This window comes from Natrix helvetica, assembly GCF_964273705.1.
Source record: "Natrix helvetica genome assembly, chromosome: Z".
NCBI lineage: Eukaryota > Metazoa > Chordata > Lepidosauria > Squamata > Natricidae > Natrix > Natrix helvetica.
The window spans coordinates 88,228,759-88,248,997 of NC_138554.1; the positions used below are offsets into that span (position 1 = coordinate 88,228,759).

Here is a 20,239-nt window from a genome sequence, read left to right on the forward strand (position 1 = left end):
ATAGTTCCAATAAGGTTCCACACCTATTTGCACCACTCAGATAAATGTCTAGGTGGCCTCAATGACTCTCTAAAAGAATGCAAATGACCAAGGGTCTGCAAGGAGTATAAATCCTTCCATTCCTCACCATCCAATCAGAGCTAACGAAGCTTTTTGGATGAGAAGCCAACATCTTCAAAAAAAACCCAGAAAGTCCAGTTGCCTCTTGAAAAAGCACCTTTGTTCCATTGTGAAAACATTTCAGAATGAAAACATTTCAATTTGTGATCAGGTGGAGTCCTTTCTCAGATATTTATAGCCTATATAAGCATGAAGGAATGTGTCTATTATTTCTCAAGTTTCCTCCTTGCATACTGCCAAATTTACAAAAAAATAACAGAGAAATTAAAATTTGCAGATTTTTTTCCTCTGCAGCTTTAAAGTTTAAAAGTTTCTCTGGTCAAAGCAGGAGGAATTTCTTCATGCCTTTATCCTGTTCATTTAAAACCTCAAATAAATATTTTCCTTTGATTTGGGGTTGAACATCAACATGAGATTATGCTTACAGGATTCTGCCTGGCTCAAATGTCAATATTGCTTTTGCGATTTTAATAATATACAGATTTCAGAAAAGCAAGCATTTCCAATTTTTATTATTTTGTAAAAAATTATTGTTGAGCATCAGTATAGATAGTATTTGACTTATAACTATTTAGTGACCATTTAAAATTATGATCTGGTAGATTATATACTTCAAGGGTGATAGAATGCACCGTTCTAGTTTTGATACTTTGGTATCTTAGTGGACTACCAATAGGAGTTAGGTACAGGAGGCAACGTTTGCAGTAGTTCTGCTACCTATTGAGTAAATCAGAATTGGCTGGAGAGTAGTAGTCAAGATGGTGGATTCTCTTGCATGGGGTAGTGCAAATCTCAACTATTTCCTCACTAATTTCTAATATCCATATAAAATCACTTCTAGAGTTTAACCACTGGTTTAGAGTGAGATATTATCACTATGGTAGCAATATGTAATTTTACATTACTACCCTAGGCTGAGCTAGAAACCAATTTACAGTTAATTAAGGAATTACTGTTTGTTCAGGGATATCCTTTCCCTAACACAAGAGCATATCATCTCTTATGGGCCCATGTTATGGGAAATCTTTCCTTCAGAGATTCACTCAGCATCTTCTCTATTGGTCTTCCACAATATGGTTAAAACTATATAGTCCTTGAGATATGATCGGTTACCTAATGACTGTTCAACAGATTTACAACAGATCCCTCCAAATCTACTTACAATCCTGTTTTGAAACTATATCTGTTATAGCATCACACCCTCATGGTTGTTCATACAACTGGTTGCAGGGATGCTGCAGCACCCCACCACACACCCCACCACATATCTTCCATACACCTACTTAACGGATCCCCACAGGTCACTTCCAGCCACCCAAGGCAAACTAAAGCTGACAACAGAAACTACTAATGCCTAAAGAACTGTAGCCCTCAGCCTACCTATCATCCAGTTACCTAAAGGATTTGCAGGACTCAACCTGTTTCTCAGCCAATATTCTTGCTAGCCTGTTTTTAAAAGATGCTCCACAAAATCCACAAACAAATGGAGCTTAAGGATTTTAAGGATTTTTAAATCCTTAAAAAAATGGAGCTTCTTATACACTGATAGCCGATAACCTGGCATTGCCAGGATATTTATTTATAGGGGGAAAATGTCCAGACCAAACATAATTTCTAATGTTGGATTTTTCCCCTTAGCAGAGGGAGCCCCCTTGTGGAATACTGTGAAGTCATTACTATGGCAACTCCAGTGCACTGTACAGTAGAAGCCAATATGGCAGTATGGCACAACAGGCTGCATCTTAACAGAACACCCCCCTCCAAGGTATGTTAGGGGTGTCTTACCCCCTACAGTATTTTTCTCCAGAGAGTAAGTAATCTGGGTACAAAGTTTGGCTGAAATTACTCGAGGCGTTCCAGAGTTATGCTGGAACGAACACACACACACACACACACACACACACACAGATTGAGAATAGATAGGGAAGCTGAGCTTTGCATCACAGAGATTTGGGTTTTTGGAAAAAAAAGAAACGTAAATTGTTGTTGTTGGGTCCTGGAGCAGGTTGAAGAGCAGGCCAAGTCCTGCAAGTCTCTTGGGTGGTTAAAATGGAAATAGGTCTTGGCCTATAGGCTTTAATAACCCCTGGATGCCAGTAGCTTCTGCTGCCCAATTGTAGGTTGGCTTGGGTAACTAGGTTGGGAGAGGGGAGGTTTATGGGTACCCCAAGAGGTTGGGTACAGAGCATGGGGTGACTCAAGGAATGAAAGAGACTGACAGTTGGTCTTACCTGAACTGTTATTTTAGGAGGTTTGCAGGATTAGCCAGGAATGTGTATTCTGATGTCCAATTGGTCTCGAGACAGAGTTAAACTGAAGCCACGCCTCTGTGCTCCCTGCTTCTGGCCCCCAGTTTCAATGAGTCCCGTCCACTGAAAAATACCTGAAAACAAGTCATAAGGGAACACACCATACCCCCTGGAACCCCTACCCCATGGACCAATCCTAGGGCAGGAATCTGGCTAATCCTGCGAACCTCCTAAAATAACAGTTCAGGTAAGACCAAGGAATTCGCAGGATGAGCCAGGAGTGGGACATACCCAAGTTAATGTCCCTCAGGGAGGTCCTGGACCCCTCATGTGCCATCACCTGCTGTAACAACCTGCGACCAAAGGACGCATCTGCAGATACGTAGGCATCCAAATTGTAGTGCCTGATAAAGGGAGACGGGGTGACCAATGTAACGACCCTGCAACTATCCCAGGCCGCCAAAGTGGCTGCACTCCTGGTTGAGTGTGCCATGATGCCCTGTTTGGACCAGCGGGTGCTTAGCCTCGTAGGCCAATGCATTGGCCAATTTTATCCACCTTCTTATAGCAGAGGAGGACACCCGTTTCCCCAAGGAGGATGGATAAAAGGAAACGAAAAGCACCTCAGACTTGCTGAAACTCCCTATATGCCTCAGATAGATATGTAAGACATGCTTGACATCTAGCCGGTGCCAAAGTCATTCCCTATCAGGGGGCGGTGCCAGGCAAAAATCCGGTAAAACTACCTCCTGTGACATGTGGAAAAGGGAATTCATCTTGGGGATAAATGTTGGGTCCAGTTGGAAGAAGACCCAATTCATATGGAAGTCCGACCTGGAAGACAACGCCTCTAGCTTGGAAATGCGGCAGGCCGAGGTGACTGCCACAAGGAACACCACCTTTAGGGTCATGAACTTCAGATCCACGGTCCTCAGCGGTTCGAACGGTGCACCTGTCATCGCTTGGAGAACCGTAGGGAGACTCCATGTGGGGAACCTAAGCACCACCGGAGAGCGAAGGTTGCTTGCGCCCCTCAGGAACCTCTTAACCAACAAAGTTGAGAAAGCGGTTGGCCCCCTTCACCCTGAATGACTGAAGACAGGGCTGCTACCTGCCTCCTAAGAGTGCCATGTGAGAGCCCCTTAGTCAACCCATCTTGGAGAAATTCCAAGAGCTGTGGTACCAACACCGCGCGGGGATACAAACAAATGGCTCAGCCCACCTGACCTCAGCAGCCTCAGAGTCCCCCAGGTGACTCACAGCCTCCACCTGTTTTCTCCAGCCACTGGTAAACCTTTCCAGCACCTTTTCAAGCTGCGCAGCTGCCGGTGGCGCCACAGTCTGCCATGAGTCTCCTGGCATCCCACACCGCTCCGAAGCCTCCTGGCCCGGTCCTGGGCCTGTAGGAGCCTGCCGCTGCCGCTGAAGAAGGGATCGTCCCCCAGGAAAGCAGGGATGAGCGCGAGGCCCTGTAGAAGCCTCTGCCACATCCACATGGTCGGCAAGAAACATGCGGCCAGAGGAGGAGCCAATGTTGCAACAGTATGGACATGCGGTCTCGATGCTCCAAGACCACTGCCGATACTTTTGGGTGATCCAATCGGACCTAAACCATCGCGGAGAGACGGTGAACAGGAAGACTACGTCTTGCTGATCTCAGGGACCCCGCAAAGTCCCTGATTGATCCAAGAGAAGGTTTTCAAGCTGGTGACAAAAGGCAGCCTAGGCTGATGAAGTTAGGACGGTTCCGGAACGGAAGGAAACGGAAAGAGAAAGTGTCTACATTTGGTGAGGAATCCTTTCTGTTTTGAAAAAGACTGCCCAAAAAAACTTCTTTTTTTATCCTAAATTAAATCCTTAAGCAGAAGAAGTAAGCAGCGAAACTGACCTGCATTGGATTGTTCTGGATAGTATGCTTTTTTTTCTTTTGTAATTACACTTTGTGGATTGAAATGCTTGCAACTTTTTTTTCTCTCTTCTTAAAGTGAACGGATTGGTTTTTTCTTCTCTGACTTTTTCTTGCTTTACTTTTTAACTTAAGGATTAAAATCTCCTTCTCTACTCTAACAAAAGCTTTTATTATTTGCTATTAAACTCCATTTAAGAACTTAAGCCTGAGACAACATCAGAGAGTGAAAGGAAGCAATACTGCCATTTGGAGGCTAGAGTTTCTGAAACTACGCATTCGTTCCCGTTTCTCCTTTGATTTCACTGTCTCTGTACTTCAAAGTTCCAAGTTAATTAAAAGTGATAAGAGCCAAGGGCACGAAGTGTTTACACAGGTGTCCTTTGAGAGCCTTATTGGCACTGGGAGAGGGGGAAAAACGGAACCTCTTTCTTGTGAAGATTACAAACGATCTTGTGTTTAAGATATATATATACATATATAAAGTCTGGAAACTAGAGTGGCAGTAATTTACAATCTGGAAATATTAATCAATTTTTAGAAGAGGAAACTTTAATTTTGTAAAAGATTTGGGATGGAATTCAAAATTTATTGGAGGTAACTGGAAGAATTGAGAAAAAGATGGAGTTTATACTAGAAAAAAATGATGGAGATGGACCCCCAAAAATTGAAGAGAAAAATGAATACAAAGATATGAAAACTAATGATTTGATTTGTGGAGTGAAAGTGGTTGAAAATGAAAAAATGGGAGTATGGAAAAGGGAATTTGATGGACTGGAGCCCTACCCCAAATTTCAAGGCACAGAAGAAGAAAAAAGGGGAAAATGATGGTTTTAAGGAGAGAAACCTTACCAGAAGCACAATCGACAACCAAAGATAAATTAATTAAAGTAGCAAATGGAGGGTGCCGAGACTACCTGAGAGATGCAACAAGTAACAAGGTGCAGAGAGATGTCCATAAAAACTTTACTAAGGAAATAAAGAAAAGACTAATTCCACAAATAGCAAAAGAAATAAGACTATATGCCTTCTGGAAGGATATAGGTTGATATATGAAAGTTGATAATAAAAAAATAGCTACGTTTGGTGATTAGTAAGTATGAATTTAGTAATTTTTAGATTGCTTTGTTAAATAAATAGTTGATAATGGTAACAAGGTACATATTTACGTTGGCTGGAGGTGAGGAAGTTGGATATAAGTAGTAAATGATTTTGTTAACAAATATTAATGATAACAATAATAATGAAATGATAATGATGTCGGAGGCACCGTTTTGCGGTGGTTCGGCTCCTACCTCTCCGACCGGAAGCAATGTGTGTTGACAGGGGGGCAGAGGTCGACCCTGAGGCCACTCACTTGTGGGGTGCCACAGGGGTCGGTCCTCTCGCCTCTCCTGTTCAACGCATATGTGAAGCCGCTGGGTGAGATCATCCGTGGTTTTGGGGTTGAGTACCACCTGTACGCTGATGATACTCAGCTGTACATTTCAACCCCAAACCACCCCAACGAGGCTGTCGAAGTGATGTCCCGGTGTTTGGAAGCCGTCGGGGTCTGGATGGGGGACAACAGACTCAAACTCAACCCCTCCAAGACCGAGTGGCTGTGGCTACCGGCACCTCGGTTCAGCCAGCTGACACCATCGCTGGCCATAGGGGGCGAACAACTGTCCCCTGTGGAACGGGCGCGCAATTTGGGCATCCTCCTTGATGCCCGGCTGTCAATGGAGGACCATGTGGCAGCCGTGGCAAGGGGGGCGTTCCACCAGGTCCGCCTTGTGCGCCAATTGAGCCCCCTACTGGACCGGAGTGCCCTGCGCACGGTCACTCATGCGCTGGTGACGTCTCGCCTGGACTACTGCAATGCCCTCTACATGGAGCTTCCCTTGGGACGCATCCGGAGACTGCAGCTAGTCCAGAACGCAGCCGCGCGGGTCATCATGGGGAGTACACGATACTCCCACGTAACACCCCTCCTGCGCGAGCTGCACTGGCTGCCTGTGGCCTTTCGGGTGCGTTTCAAGGTATTGATTACCATCTTTAAAGCGCTCCATGGCATAGGACCTAGTTATCTGCAGGATCGCATCCTACCACACACGTCCCTACGACCAATCCGCTCACACAGGGAGGGACTCCTCCTGGTGCCGTCCGCTAGGCAATGCCAGCGGGCGACACCTAGGAGTAGGTCCTTCTCTGTGATGGGCCCAACCCTCTGGAATGACCTCCCCCCCGACATCAGAACCACCACCGACCTCCGCTCCTTCCGTCAAAAATTAAAGACTCACCTGTTTCAATTAGCTGGCCTGGCACTCTCTTAGTTTTGCCTCCCGGGGATATATTTTAACTGGGTTTGGGTATTTTAAATGGGGATGTTTTTTAGGGTTTCCATAGCATATTTATTTCTTGTACAGTCTCATCTCCTCCACCTAAATGTTTAGTATTCAATTGTTTTATATTATTTATATTGTTATTCATGTATTTTATCTGCATTTTATCTGACTGTACACCACCCCGAGTCCCTTTTTGGGAGAGGGGGCGGTTTAGAAATCTAAATAAATAAATAAATAAATAAATAAATAAGAGATATAGTTAATGATATATATATATATGTACTGGTTTAACATAAAGAATTTGGATATAAATTACAAACAGTGACTTGGGAAAAAGGCTTAGAAATTATATTAATTAATCCTTATTTTGAATATGTTATAAAGGTGTAATGTTATTGGATATATGAAAGTTGATAACAAAAATTAACTAAGTTTTATAATTAGTAAGTAGTAATTTAGTAACTTTTAGATTGTTATGTTAAATAAATAATTGATAATGGCAATAAGGTACACATATGTGTTGGTTTGGTGAGAAGAAAATGGATATAAACAGTAAAGGATCTTCTGTTAACCAATATTAACTATAACAACTAATAATGGAATGATAATGATAAGGGATACAGTTAATGATATATATATGTACTACCATAACAAAAGGAACCTGGACATAAATTGTAAACAGTGACTTGGAAAAAAAAAGGGCTTAGAAACTTTGTCAACTAATCTTTATTTAGAATATGTTATAAAGGCTTAAGGTTATTGGATCAGGTGGTTGTGTTTTTAACTATGGATTATTTTAGACAAAAGGACACTAAAACAACTTCAGTCAAATGAGAACTATGCTATGTTGATAGTAAAATTCATTAAGAATCTTTGACATCTGATATGAATATAAGCAATGACTGTGGAAGAGATGGACGAAAGCTAATTGTAACCAATTGACACACTTTTTACAAGATGTAATGTAAGATGATGATTTTTTTGTGTGTTGTTTGTTTAATAAAAATAAAAACAAATTGCAAAAAAAAAAAAGGAACACGAGGCCAGAATGGTGTCCAGCCTCCAACAGCCCCCATACCAAAGCCCAAGGCTCTTACCAGCGGCCGGGAGCAAGCCACACCAAGGATGGTTTCACTAGAGTCAGATGGAGGCAGATGGGGGAAGGCAGGGAGGAAGAGAAGGCAGGATGGGACTGGATTGAGTATTGATGTCTAAGGAGCCAAAAGCAACTCGTCCTTCTTAGGCCAGACACAGTTGAAACTGGGAGCCAGAAGCAAGGAGCACAGAGGCGTGGCTTCAGTTTAACTCTGTCTCGAGGTCAATTGGGCATCAGAATATCCACTCCTGGCTCATCCTGCGAATTCCTCCCGAAAATTTAGGAGATTGCAGCAGACAGGCCTGGGCCAATGCTAGGCCTCTCAGTTCTCCCACCCCTAAGGCACCTCATTAACAAAGTACACTTTCACTTAAAGGCAGCATCAGGGAGAACAGAGGATAAGAGTCATTCAGTGAAGCCATCTCATTCAACAGTTATCACAACATGCAATTGTAATGGGTAGGCTCCATCAGGGTTGTATCTTGAGTACATGGATTGTATCTTGAGGGAATTGATTTTGACTGTTAACTGGATGAATGCCCATATCAATTGTATTTGGTTATTTTGTTTTGATACTTTTAGTTTTGGATTTTGTATAAATCTTTAAATATCAATTCTGAGCTAAGCTAAGTTTATTTGTAATAAACAATTAGAAAGGCAGAAGCAGAATTTATAAACAGTTCCCTTTGCTATATATTTTAATCTAGTATCATTGTTCATTTATAAAAAATCAGAAGCTTACAACAAATCCCAAGCAGCTTTCCAAATTCATTGTTTTCTGTAATTATTTAGGAAGTAAACAGTGCATTCCAGACCCTTGGTAGTAGTCTGAAGCACAAACATTAGATTCCGTTGACTGTTCAGATAAATGTGAATTTTATGAATCTAAATATATCACATTGTTTTAACTTCTGGCCTGCTAAACTTTGGATGGATCTACAAGTACTTCAAATCAGAATTTTAGAAATAATTTTCCATGTCAAAATTCTGTTTTTATAATAATATGCAATAAATAAGAAAATACATTTTAATGTACATTTTTATTACTGCTCATATATTTAGCACTAAAGGAAAATATTAAAAGATAATATTTTTTAAAATGGAAAACTAACACTAATTCTCTCATTTGTAGAACATGTCTGTATTTTAATTAAAATGCATAGATAGAATCATGTTATGGAAAGAAAGTTCGCGGACCTCAGATTAAAGTCTTTATGTAAGAATTCTTTAACCACTTACCCCTTGCAACAATAAATAATATATCTTTGGGTATTTGGCCATTTTGATTATAAATGCTGAAAATTCAAGGATTCTGGAGGCCCAGAAAATATCTTTGTACTTTTTATTTGCTTTCTCTTCCCAAAACTATAGTTGCAAAATTCTTTCATTTCTTTAAAGAAACTAGTAAGGTTTTGTTGTTTTTGAGAAATAATTAGGATGGTGCTGGGGAAAGAAAATAACTCTTTTCCTGAAATATCTCCATTTTACTAGAGGAAATTGGTATGAATATAGCCTACATCTCCAGATAAAGAAAAGGAAAAGAACCATTCAGAGAAATCTTACAATATAAAAGCTTTAAAGGACTAATCAACAACTTTTTATAATTAACACAATTAACTACATTTTTCTCAGTAATAGACATTGACAACTGCCATTCAAACGCTCCTAATCCCCAACTGTTCCACATACCTTATTGGCAACAACCACTTTTGTTGTGGATATATCTTAAAATGGCTTATTAACTAATGAATGTGGGAACTTGGGAGAAACAATGAGAAAGGAATAGACTGACACATTACAGACACATTATTTATGAATAATTAATATTGCTAAATTGTTGATATCCCTTGCCACTGAAATAATTCTAGCAGGTCAGTGGTCCATAGATATATTTTGGATATTAGTATCATTATCTGCCATTACTATATTTTAAATTTACTAGATAGTGATATTCTGCCAAATACTATACATCCTCAGCCTGCAAACCTGAATCAACTTATCCATGATGTACTTCCTGGGTCATTTGCATACTCTGACATTTGAAAACAAATCTGATTTTTTTCTTTTTTAAATTATATTAAATAGAGAGAAACTAACCTATTTTTCCAAAATGTAAAAAGAATGTGTAGAGCCATGACTGAACTAATGTGCTCACAATAGGAACTACCACATATATTTCTATATGGCAGGCCAGGTTAATTACTGTTGGATTGTTTAGTCTGAATGATAAATTGGCAACAAGGATAATTTTCCTTTTACATTATGAATTATGGGAAAGTTTGGGTAAATATTATGTTACATAAGTATAATGCCACTCAAATATGGTATTTTCTAAAAAAATGAGATGCTATAAATCTTAGCTTTTTCATCCTCTAAGTTTTATTTAGGGACACTGTGGCTCTGTGGCTAAGATGCTGAGCTTGTAGATCAAAAAAGTCGGCAGTGCAGTGGTTCGAATCCCTAGCATCACGTAACAGAGTCTGACAGTGAGCTCCCATTACTTATCCCAGCTTCTGCAAACCTAGCAGTTCAAGATGTCTTCGGACAGGGCTGGCTCTTTGAGATGAGCACCATCTCCTAGAATCAGGAATGACTAACATATATGTGCAAGGGGAACCTTTAATTTTTATTTATATTTGTAATATTGCTTTTTTGTAAATCATTCAAAGTTTGAAACACTAAAACAGGAATGGTGAATCTTTTTCTTATGGCGTGCCAAAATTGTGCATGTGCACTATTTTGTGCGCACATGTGCCCACACTCTTCTATCCTCCCTGTCCACCTGCGCATGCACACACAACTCCCCAGGCTCTGGAGGTTTTCCTGAAGCCTGGGGAGGGCAAAAATGTCCTCCTCTGGCCTCCCGGAGGCCCTCCAAAAGCTGGAAATGGTTGATTCCCAAACTTCCGGGTGGCCCATTGGGCCTGTTCTTCACCTTCCCCAGCCTCTGGAGGCTTTCCTGAAGCCTGGGTAGGGCGAAAACTCTCTCTCCTGGCCCTCCGGAAGGCCAAAAATCAGCTGGCATCGTGTGCATGCATGCCGGAGTTGACGACTAGCATCCAGCAAATATGGCTCCACGTGCCATAGATTCACCACTATGGCACTAGAACATCTAAATAAGACCATAAAACTAGATATTCTCCAACATACAAGGGCTTTATTAACAAGATTTCGCTATGCCATGCTTTGAAATACTATTTTAAATTTCTTTTCCCAGATCATTTCCTTAATTATTATTTGTATAGTGGCATCAAAAGAATATTGTGTTACAAATCCAAATAAAAAAACTTTAGCAGCACATTCACTATATCAACAATAAGAGACGGAAGGGAGAAAATATGTTACATTCTATGACAAATGCCAATTCTTTTAGAATTATCAGGTCAAAAGTATCATAGTTTGAAAGCATTAATTTTCCTTCCAGTTCACATCAAATAATGTGTCTCTAAGTTACTAACTTTGTAAACCAAGTGCCTTGATAGTGAGACCAATAACATTCTTCTGTCATCAAATATCATTTTTCCTATTCTTATTTACAAATAAGTAGGACATTACAAACCAACATTTAAATATAAAATTTAAATATAAAAAAGAATTAATTACAACTCGTATGCCTTTCGAGGCACCTTTTCAGAGATATTTCCCTACCAGATTTGTGGGAGTGAATCTCGTACCTTGAACGCAATCACTCCCTCCTTTCACCCATGCATTCACTAATCAAATGTATGGCTTGTTAAGGGCATGTGAGGTATCTCGGGGTGGGGAAGGCCATGGGTGAGGCCTAGTAATGGAATAGGCCACCTGCTTCAGACCACGCAAGGCCTCCCTAACCCACAGATACCTTATTCTCCCTCCCCTGGGGTCATCATAATTGTTTCCCCCCCCCCCCCCATCCTGCCGTACCCAGTCACTTAGCTGATGAAGATCTATCTCCCCTCCAGCCTGTTTCTTTACCTGCTCCCTCCTTTTTCATCGCCAAAGCCTTCCTTAAGCAGTTCAGGGACAGGAAAGAAGGCCTAGAATGGTGGTGTGGCACTCTATGCCTCCTTTTTCATCGCCACCATCATCATCAAGCATGAGGAAGGAGGCCCGGAACGGCATGTACATCCTTTTGGGCCTCTTTCCTCACTGCTGAACCGCTTGAGGACAGCTTCGGAGACAAAAAGGAGGGTTTTTTTAAAATCCCCTTTTCACAAAAACGTTAATAAAAGCCAAACTATTATTCCAGAAGGCAGGAATTGAGATGTTTAAACATTCCACAAATTTCCCTTTCCAATTGGCATTGTTTCAGTCTTCCTTTGTACCAGGAAAAGGAAAGATGAAATCATCCCCTCCTTTTCTCCCTATCCGCCTAATATATGTGCATAGCAGAGCAGGGGAAGTGAGTGGATGTGAGTGGAGGAAACAGATGGGCCTCTGGTCTCACCCATTTCTGGCCATTGCCCAACTTATACAATTGTAAACAAATTACCACAGTGGAATGTAGTTCTTAAAAGTAACATGGTTGTCTCCTCCGATTTTAATTTCTGGTTTCTCAACTACATTTAGGATTGAAACTGCTGGTTGTTGCCTTAAATCTTAGCTATAGCCTTATTTATGTAGTATATAGCAGATGGTGGCCTTCTAAGTGACATGTTCAAACCTTGCATAAGAATGGATGGTGGACGCAACATGACAAACTAAAAAGGACCAATAATGGAGAATATTTGTAGCTCAGCATTGAAATTAAGGGTCCCTGATGCTCTCTGAGTTTGGATGCTTTCTTGTAGTCATTTCATTACCCAAACTAGGTAACATAACTAATACTAGAAGGGAGCAGAACTTGCTCGATATTCAACAAAATGGATATTCATGCAACCTTAACAAAAAGTGCCTGACCACTCAACCCAATATAGCACAACCAACACAAGCCCTAAAAACAATAACACTGCCATACACCAAGAACATCTCAGAAACCACCAACTACTACAACCACAGACTACTACAATGCAGAAAGCCAACTAAAACCTTTAAAAACATTAAGCCAAAAGACTTAGCAGCCCCAGAAGAAAAACAGTAGTCATCTACAACATACAGTGTAACGACCGCATGAGCCATTATGTATGACAAACAGGCAGAAGATGGGGAAAAATGTTTACTAGCAATCAGAAGACATGATGAAACCTCTTTAATTTCACAATATATGGGACACTTAACCATAGTTTCATTTGGGAAACTGTGACCATCCTAGACCAAGTCAAGTCCAAAAATATTAAGGAATTTCTAGAAGCATGGCACTCTGACAAATGAGTCATTAATAGACACGTAGACATAAACACATTCTACATACCATGCAAGAGACAATCATCAAGCCAAAAGGGAACAAAAAGATCAAAATACCTCCCCACCAGCACTCAATATGCAGATGAGCATAAATTAACTCCAAGATTAACATCAGACCAACAATCATATAAGTTGAGAGCAAACCCAACTTTCTAGCACTTATCATGTTACCAAGAAATGACATGTCTGCAAAACAACCAAGCTCAGAGAGCACCAAGGACCCCGCAAATTAAAATGTGGTTGATAACTTTGTGGCTAATATACTGTATGGATCCAGAACACTGATTTAATTATATCATGGTTAAGAAAATGAATAACATATTATATGAAAATAGTCAATGTATTCCTGTTTCCCCAAGTCCTGAACTATTTTTTTAAAAGAATGTCATCGATAATTTCTTATTTTATATGTTTATATTTATTCTGTTTACAATCTGTTATTGTCTCTGGTGCTTAACTTGAATATTTTGACAGTAAGATTCTCGTGAAAGAAAACATTGGTTGATATCAACTTCATTTGTTTAAATAATATAACCAATTGAATAGGTTAACATCTTTGTATATTTAGGCATAACTTTTTAAAAGACTGGATCTTGGGGTTTGCCATCATCAAGGGAGTACAATTAGAGCAAAAGCTCATTTGAATTTACTGCTTAAATTAAAGAATCATAGTTACCCAGGATCCTTTGCCCCATTAATTAAAATATATAAAGCTAAGATTACCTCATGCTATTGTATGGAGCAGACTTTCGGGGTATATATTCTACTACAGTATTAAAACAAACACAGTCTGATATGTATTTTGGGTATAGATCTAAGGACATCTATTGTAGGAGTTAGAACTGAATTGGGAATTTATACATTTCATGCTCTGTCTAAAATCAGAGCATATAACTACTGGCACATAATCAACAAAATGGAGACTGATAGATTCCCCAAATTATGTTTATCAGAGCAGATAAAAGCACAACTACAAACCTCTTGGAGCACCAAACTGACAAATTTTGTAAAAAGCCGTGGTCTTCCTGTTCTCTTGTGTAACAAGATAGTAAGTTTAAAAAAGAGCTGCTCAAAGAATCAAAGATATAGAAGCACAAAATATATAGCTATCCTTAGTAAGGCTAGTAACTTGAAATGGCTGAGCAAATATAAATGTACTTTTCAGATAGACAGTTATTTAGGGTTACAATTGCTAAAACATCTTAGGGAGATATTTATGTGAGAAAGGGTCAAACAGCTTGACATAATGGTCAGATATGGGAGCTTCCATTCTATAACCTATAATGGATGTCTCTGCATTTGTGGAGCAGCAGAAGTAGAAGAACTGGCTCAAATCCTATTTGATTGTTGCTTGTATAAGAGGGTGGTCCATACACTAAACAAATGACCCCTTGGGAACCCATATTAAAACAACTTATGGACCTTATGTGCGGCCAGAATTTGATGACATTTAATACAGCTAAGAATTTGTGGATCACTTGTAGTAACAGAGGGAATGGTGGAAAGGCATAGAGCAGTTCCTGGGGCCACTTGCAGTGGAGAGCATCCGTCCCCTCTGCTCCCCGGGCAAGTGGAAGCGGGAGAAGAACTGTTGGAGCTGCGTATTCTCGTGGGTGGCAAACAGGTTGACTGTGGGAGTGCCGAATCTGCGGGACAGGACCGGGTACAATTGCCACTCTGCATTGTCTATGGTGGTCCTGCTCAACCAGTCCGCTTGGGTGAGGTTTACCCCAATGTGATCAGAGCAGATGGATTCGACGTGATGCTCTGCCCACTTGCCCAGGGCCTCTGCTTCCGCCATGAGTTTCTTGGAACTTGTGCCATCCTGGCGATTTATTTGGGCCTTGGTGGCCACATTGTCCGTCCTCAAGAGTACGTGCTGATGTAGAATGCCTTGTTGGAAATGACGTAGGGCGGGTCTTGCTGCCCGCAGCTCCAGGAAGTTAATGTTGCAAGCTGCTTCGGCTGTAGACCACTTGCCCTGAGTCATGCAATGTCCCATGTGAGCGCCCCATCCCGCTAAGCTGGCGTCCGCCCTGATGACCACTCTCGTCAGCTCCTTGAAGATATGCCCTTTTTGCAGGGTCGTTGTTTGCCAGCACCTGAGATACCTCTTCATGGACAGAGGAAGATGGACCCTCATGGAGGAGTTGCTCCTCTTGGCTCTTTGATGGGATAGGAGCCACTGCAACTCCCGGGAATGCAGCCGTGCCCAGGTAACAACAGAAATGCACAAAATTATCTTCCCAAGCAGCTGCGAGAGGAGCAGCACAGGAACTTGTCTCAACCCATGAACTTTGCGGGCCAGGGAGACTAAACTGTCGATCCTATCCTGGGAGAGGGACACCCTGCAGTTGGAGGTATCTATCACCGTCCCCAGGTGTAGGAGCTTGGTAGCTGGTGTGAGATGGCTTTTTTCTAGGTTCAATGAGAATGCGTGATAACATTGAAGCCTTACGGGCCTGCGCCTGAGGGGCACCACAACTACTGACAGAATTTTCATGAAGGTCCTGGGTGCCAATGACAGGCTGAAGCACAGGGCCCTGTATTGATAATGTTGGCCTGCGTAGACAAACCACAGGAACCTCCGGTATTGTGGCCAAATTGGGATGTGTAAATAAGCCTCCTTCAGGTCGATTGACATTAGGAGGTCCCCCTGGTGAATCCCTGCGAGGATGGTTTGCAGGGATTGCATCTTGAACTTCCTGTATGCGATGTGATGGTTGAGGTTTTTTGAAGTTCAAGATCGCTCTCCATCCTCCTGAGCTCTTGGAGACCAGGAAGAGGATAGAGTAGAAACCCTTCCCCTCCTAATCGGGTGGTACTTGCTCTATGGCATTGATCTCCAGAAGGTAGTGGATTTCCTGGTCCATGAGCTCCCTCTTGAGAGGGCAAGATGGGGTGGGGCATTGTATGAAGTGCCTGGGGGGAGGGGAAAGGAACTCCAGTGACAGTCCCTCCTTGATGGTCTGTAGAACCCAACCGTCCTCTGTGGTCTGCTCCCATTGGGAGGCGAACAGCTGAAGCCGTCCTCCGATGTCAGGTGACCATTGGTGGTCACTTGGCCTTGCGGAAGGGTCTATGAGAGCCCCCCCCCTGCGGTTGGCCTTGCGGAGGCTGAACTGTTGCCTACCCCTGTCCCAAAAGGACTGCCTGTTCTGGGAATGGACAGTGGGCTGGTTGAATGATTTGGTGGCAGAGGAGGATGAGAGAGAGGAATTGTTGGAGCGAAAGGACTGCCTCCTGATATAGGGGGCAAATTTACGATCCTGCTTCTTTGTCAGGGTGGGAAGGACCTTTAGATTCAACAGAAAGGGGTCCAAGACCTCCCAAAACAGCTTGGATCCCATGAAGGGAGCAGAAGCTAGCCTCCACTTGGCCTTCTGGTTGGCCTGCCAGTGGCAAAGCCACATGAGGCACCTAGAGGTGACATTAGAGGCCAATGCCCTCGAGGCAAACTTCGCCGCATTATGTGAGGCGTTGGCAGAGTATTGGGCTGCTGCTATAATCTTTGTCATGTCCTGGTGGAGGGGAATGTCTCCCACTGGGAGCTTAGCCTGCCATTCACGTAGCCAAATGATGGAAACCCTGTTGAAAAACGAAGCGGAGGAAGACGTCTTAATGGCCCAAACCGCCGCTTGGTGGGTGTTGTGGTACACCTTCTCTGTTTTCTTGTCCTCCACCTTTAGACCTTCCCTCAGTTCTGCAGGCAGGACAGAATTAGAGGTGAGGGCTACTATTGGAGGATCTACCGAAGGTAGTGTTACATCCTCCAGGGCAGGCTCTAATTTCTTGTCCCCACCACTAGGAGCGGCAAGGGAACCCAGTTGGACCCATTGCCGCTGTATCACATCCATGAAGAGGCTAGGAACAGGAACCGGGTTCTGAGGTGGGGCCTGAGATTTAAACATGCTGTCATTGGGGTTGGCTGCAGGAGACTCAGCTGCGCCTAGGTTAGTCTGAGGCTTAGCACCTACTTGGGTGGTGGTCTTGGCCTTATGTAGAATAGACTTGAAGAGGGTGGGCTTAAAGAGCCCAGAGAAGGCAGGAGCATCTGGGGGAAGGTTCTCGTCTTCCAAGAGCTCCTCCTCTTGTTCCGGATCCTCCCATGCAGAAGCCTCACTGACTACTGAGGATTCCAAGGAAGGATGTCATACCCTGCGGGCAGCGCCGGACACTCCCTTCCGGGCCTGGGATGGAGCAGGATTGGGTGGGGCCTGATCTTTCTTCTGAAGCCCCTACGCTATACACTGGGAGATGGCTCGGGCAATGACTGCTTACATGTGAGCCAAAGGTTCGGGCTCCCAGTCATCATTGGGTCCAGCTCGGTGGAGGGGGGTGCCCCTCCTGTGAGAGATGAGGCCGGGTCCCTCCCAGGCTGGGCCGCCCCAGGGCCAAATCAGAAACAAAGGAGCCCAGATCTGCCATGGAGAGGTCAGGAGACAAAACCTGGGATTCCACCTCCTCCTCAATGACCCGCAGAGGGTCCCCAATGGAAGAGAGAGGAGGTAATTCTTCCATTTGAGCAAGGGCTTGTGGATTGGCCCAAGTTGCCTGGTGCTGGGCCTTCTCAAATTGTTTCTCAAGATCCCGTTGCCTGCGCTGAGCGTCCCTATCCGCCATGGATGACAACGCACGATAGGGATGACTGCCCTGCCCTGCCACCTTGCCCTTTCTAGGCTGCTTGCCCTTGCCAAAGGACTTGGCCTGACCAGAGGTACTGCAGGAACCTGATCTATCCTGAGACGATGGTTCCGGCTGCTCCAGATCCACAGGACGCGATGTTTCTGCCATCTGTGTTGATTTGTGGACCTCATCACTAAATGGGACAAGATGAAAAAAAATCCATCACTAACTGAGACAGGTGGTATTACCCATCACTGAGTGGGTCAGAGCAATGGCTGTGATGTAGAGGCCTGATTTCTGCAGTTGGAACAAACCGTCATTAAGTGAGACCAAATTTTGAGTCATCACTAAGTGAGGCAATACACCAAAATAGACGTCTGGAGGCATCCCGGTCGTCAGTGAGAGAGGGTAGAGAAGATTAGGGAAGGCTGTGAGCCAAGAGTGGCTGTGCAACCCACAGATCAATCAGAAGGGGGGGGCAAAAATGAAATCAACCCCCTCTGTGCCAGTGGATGACCATGTGGTGGCCAATACACCAGCGCTGCCCAGATAGCAAAGGATAAGTGGCAGCGGCCCTTCCGGAGACCCGAAGAGGGCCAGCTAACCACTCGGGGGAGATCTGTACCCAACAGACCAGGCAGCAATAAGGCACAAAGGAAAAAAAGGGCGCGAAAAGCCCTTCAAAGTGGCCACCGCATTTGTGGGAGGGTGGAGGAGAAATGGAGACCGCAAGGTGGCCATGCGGTCTCCAGATTCTCCGCGGCTCAGCTTAAGTAACAAAAGGCAAAGAAAAAACAAAAAAACAAGCAGATTGCTCCTCCTGACAGCTGCTGAGAGTGCTGCCACCCTTTACAGAAAGGAAAAAAAGACTTAAAAGAACCCCTGCTGCCATCCACAAGCGGCGCAGTCAGCGGAGCACCCCCCATGTCCGTTCCTACCTCAGCTTGCAGTTTAGAGTCCAGAAGTGAGGAAAAAAAGGCTGTGCAATCTGAAGGAAAGACTTGTAGTTAAAGTAAAAGGTTAAGTGGAAAGGAAAAAACCCAAACTAGGAAGGAAAAATACTAAGAGTCCAAGGCTGGAGTAAATTAAGCTACAGCTCATTGCAAGAGTCCCTGAACGGGGAAGAAAGGGGCTGACGTCATGACGGCACGACGTGCGATCTTGGTGCTCCGAGATCGCAGTCGATATTTGTGCTGCTGGACGGTCCATTCGGACCTAAACTGTCCTGTAGAGACAGTGATTGAGAAGGGCACCTCCTGTTGATCTCAGGGACACTGCAAAGTCCCTGAAAGATCCAGGAATAGCCTTTTTTTCTGGTGACAGAAACACAGCTAATGAAGCTGCTGAAGTTGGGACAGCCCCGGAACGGGAAGAAAGCAAAAAGAGAAAGTGTCGAACTGGTGAGGAAATTTTATTATTAGAAAAAGAGACTACCCAAAAAAATTAAGTTAAATTAAAATGGAAGATGGAAGACTGTAAGCGGCGAAATTAATCTATATTAAACTTAGTGTGTTATCCTGTTTCTAATTTTTTTTCATGGATGGAATTTTTGCAAAGACTCCCTATTTTTTAAACTGAATGGATTAATAGTTCTTCTTTTTTCACTTTTGCTTACACCAAGGATTAAATAAAAATTTCCTTCTTTTTTTATAATGGATTGATTGGATTGTTTTTGATCTCCATTTAAGGGTTTTTTTCTTTCTTAAGCTTGGAATATAAAGAAGATAATAAGAAGGATTATAAAGACAGTTGTAACAACAGGAAAAGCAGTTACACTGCCACTTAGAGGCTTGAGGGTGGATACATTGTTTTTTCTTCTTTCTCTTTGATCACTTGAGATTCAAGGTTCTTTCAGTTTGTTTACTGACAGTGATAGTAGGAAGAGCACAAGTTGTTTATACAGGTGCTTTTTGGGAGTTCTATCATTAGCTTTTGGAGGGAAGACAACATTTTGACTTGAAAGATAATAAATGAACCTGTTTGAAATTTATTAAAATAGTCTTGAATCCTATGGTGGCAGTACCTGTAAAATTGGAAGAATGGTGCAGCAGGAAAAAGAAACTGTAACATTGCAAATGATTATGTTTGAAATTAAAAATATATTAGTTGTGACACAGAGAATTGAAAAGAGATTGGAGAATATGGAATACAAAACAGAAAAATTTGATGGAAAAACTGAGGATGTTTATCAAATGAAGAATGTGGAGGACAGAGTTCAAAAAATTGAAGAAAAAATGAGCAAAGAGATAAGAAAACTGTGGATACAGACAACAAAGTGAGCATGGTTGCTAATGTCAAGAGCGGAATATGGAAAGGGGAGATAGATGGATTGGAACTCTACCCCAGACTTCAAAGCACAGAAGAAGAAAAGAGAGAAAAATTGACAGAGATAAGGAGAGAAATCTTGACAGAAGCACCAGTGATAATCAAAAATAAGCTGATGGAAAGAGCAGATGCTGGGTTTCGAGCTTTTATGAGATACGAAAGGAACAGCATGTTGTGAAGAGAAGTTCATACAAGATTTATTAAGAAAGTAACTAGAATATTAATGCTACAAATGGCAAGAGATATGACTGCACTATTACTGGAAAGA

At 42.6% G+C, this 20,239-nt stretch overlaps 1 protein-coding gene across 4 annotated transcripts in view; it reads right to left on the reverse strand.

The window, feature by feature from the left end:
* The window catches only part of POMGNT2 (protein O-linked mannose N-acetylglucosaminyltransferase 2 (beta 1,4-)), a 223,410-nt gene that overhangs the window by 197,519 nt on the left and 5,652 nt on the right, over positions 1-20,239 (reverse strand). The window contains exon 1 of one of the 4 annotated variants that reach the window (XM_081970116.1): positions 13,028-13,071. The exons of the other annotated variants lie outside the window; for them this stretch is intronic. The gene's annotated coding sequence lies outside the window, so the exon portion shown is untranslated. Of the gene's footprint in view, positions 1-13,027; positions 13,072-20,239 lie in introns of those variants that run through there. 4 annotated transcript variants of the gene reach the window in all.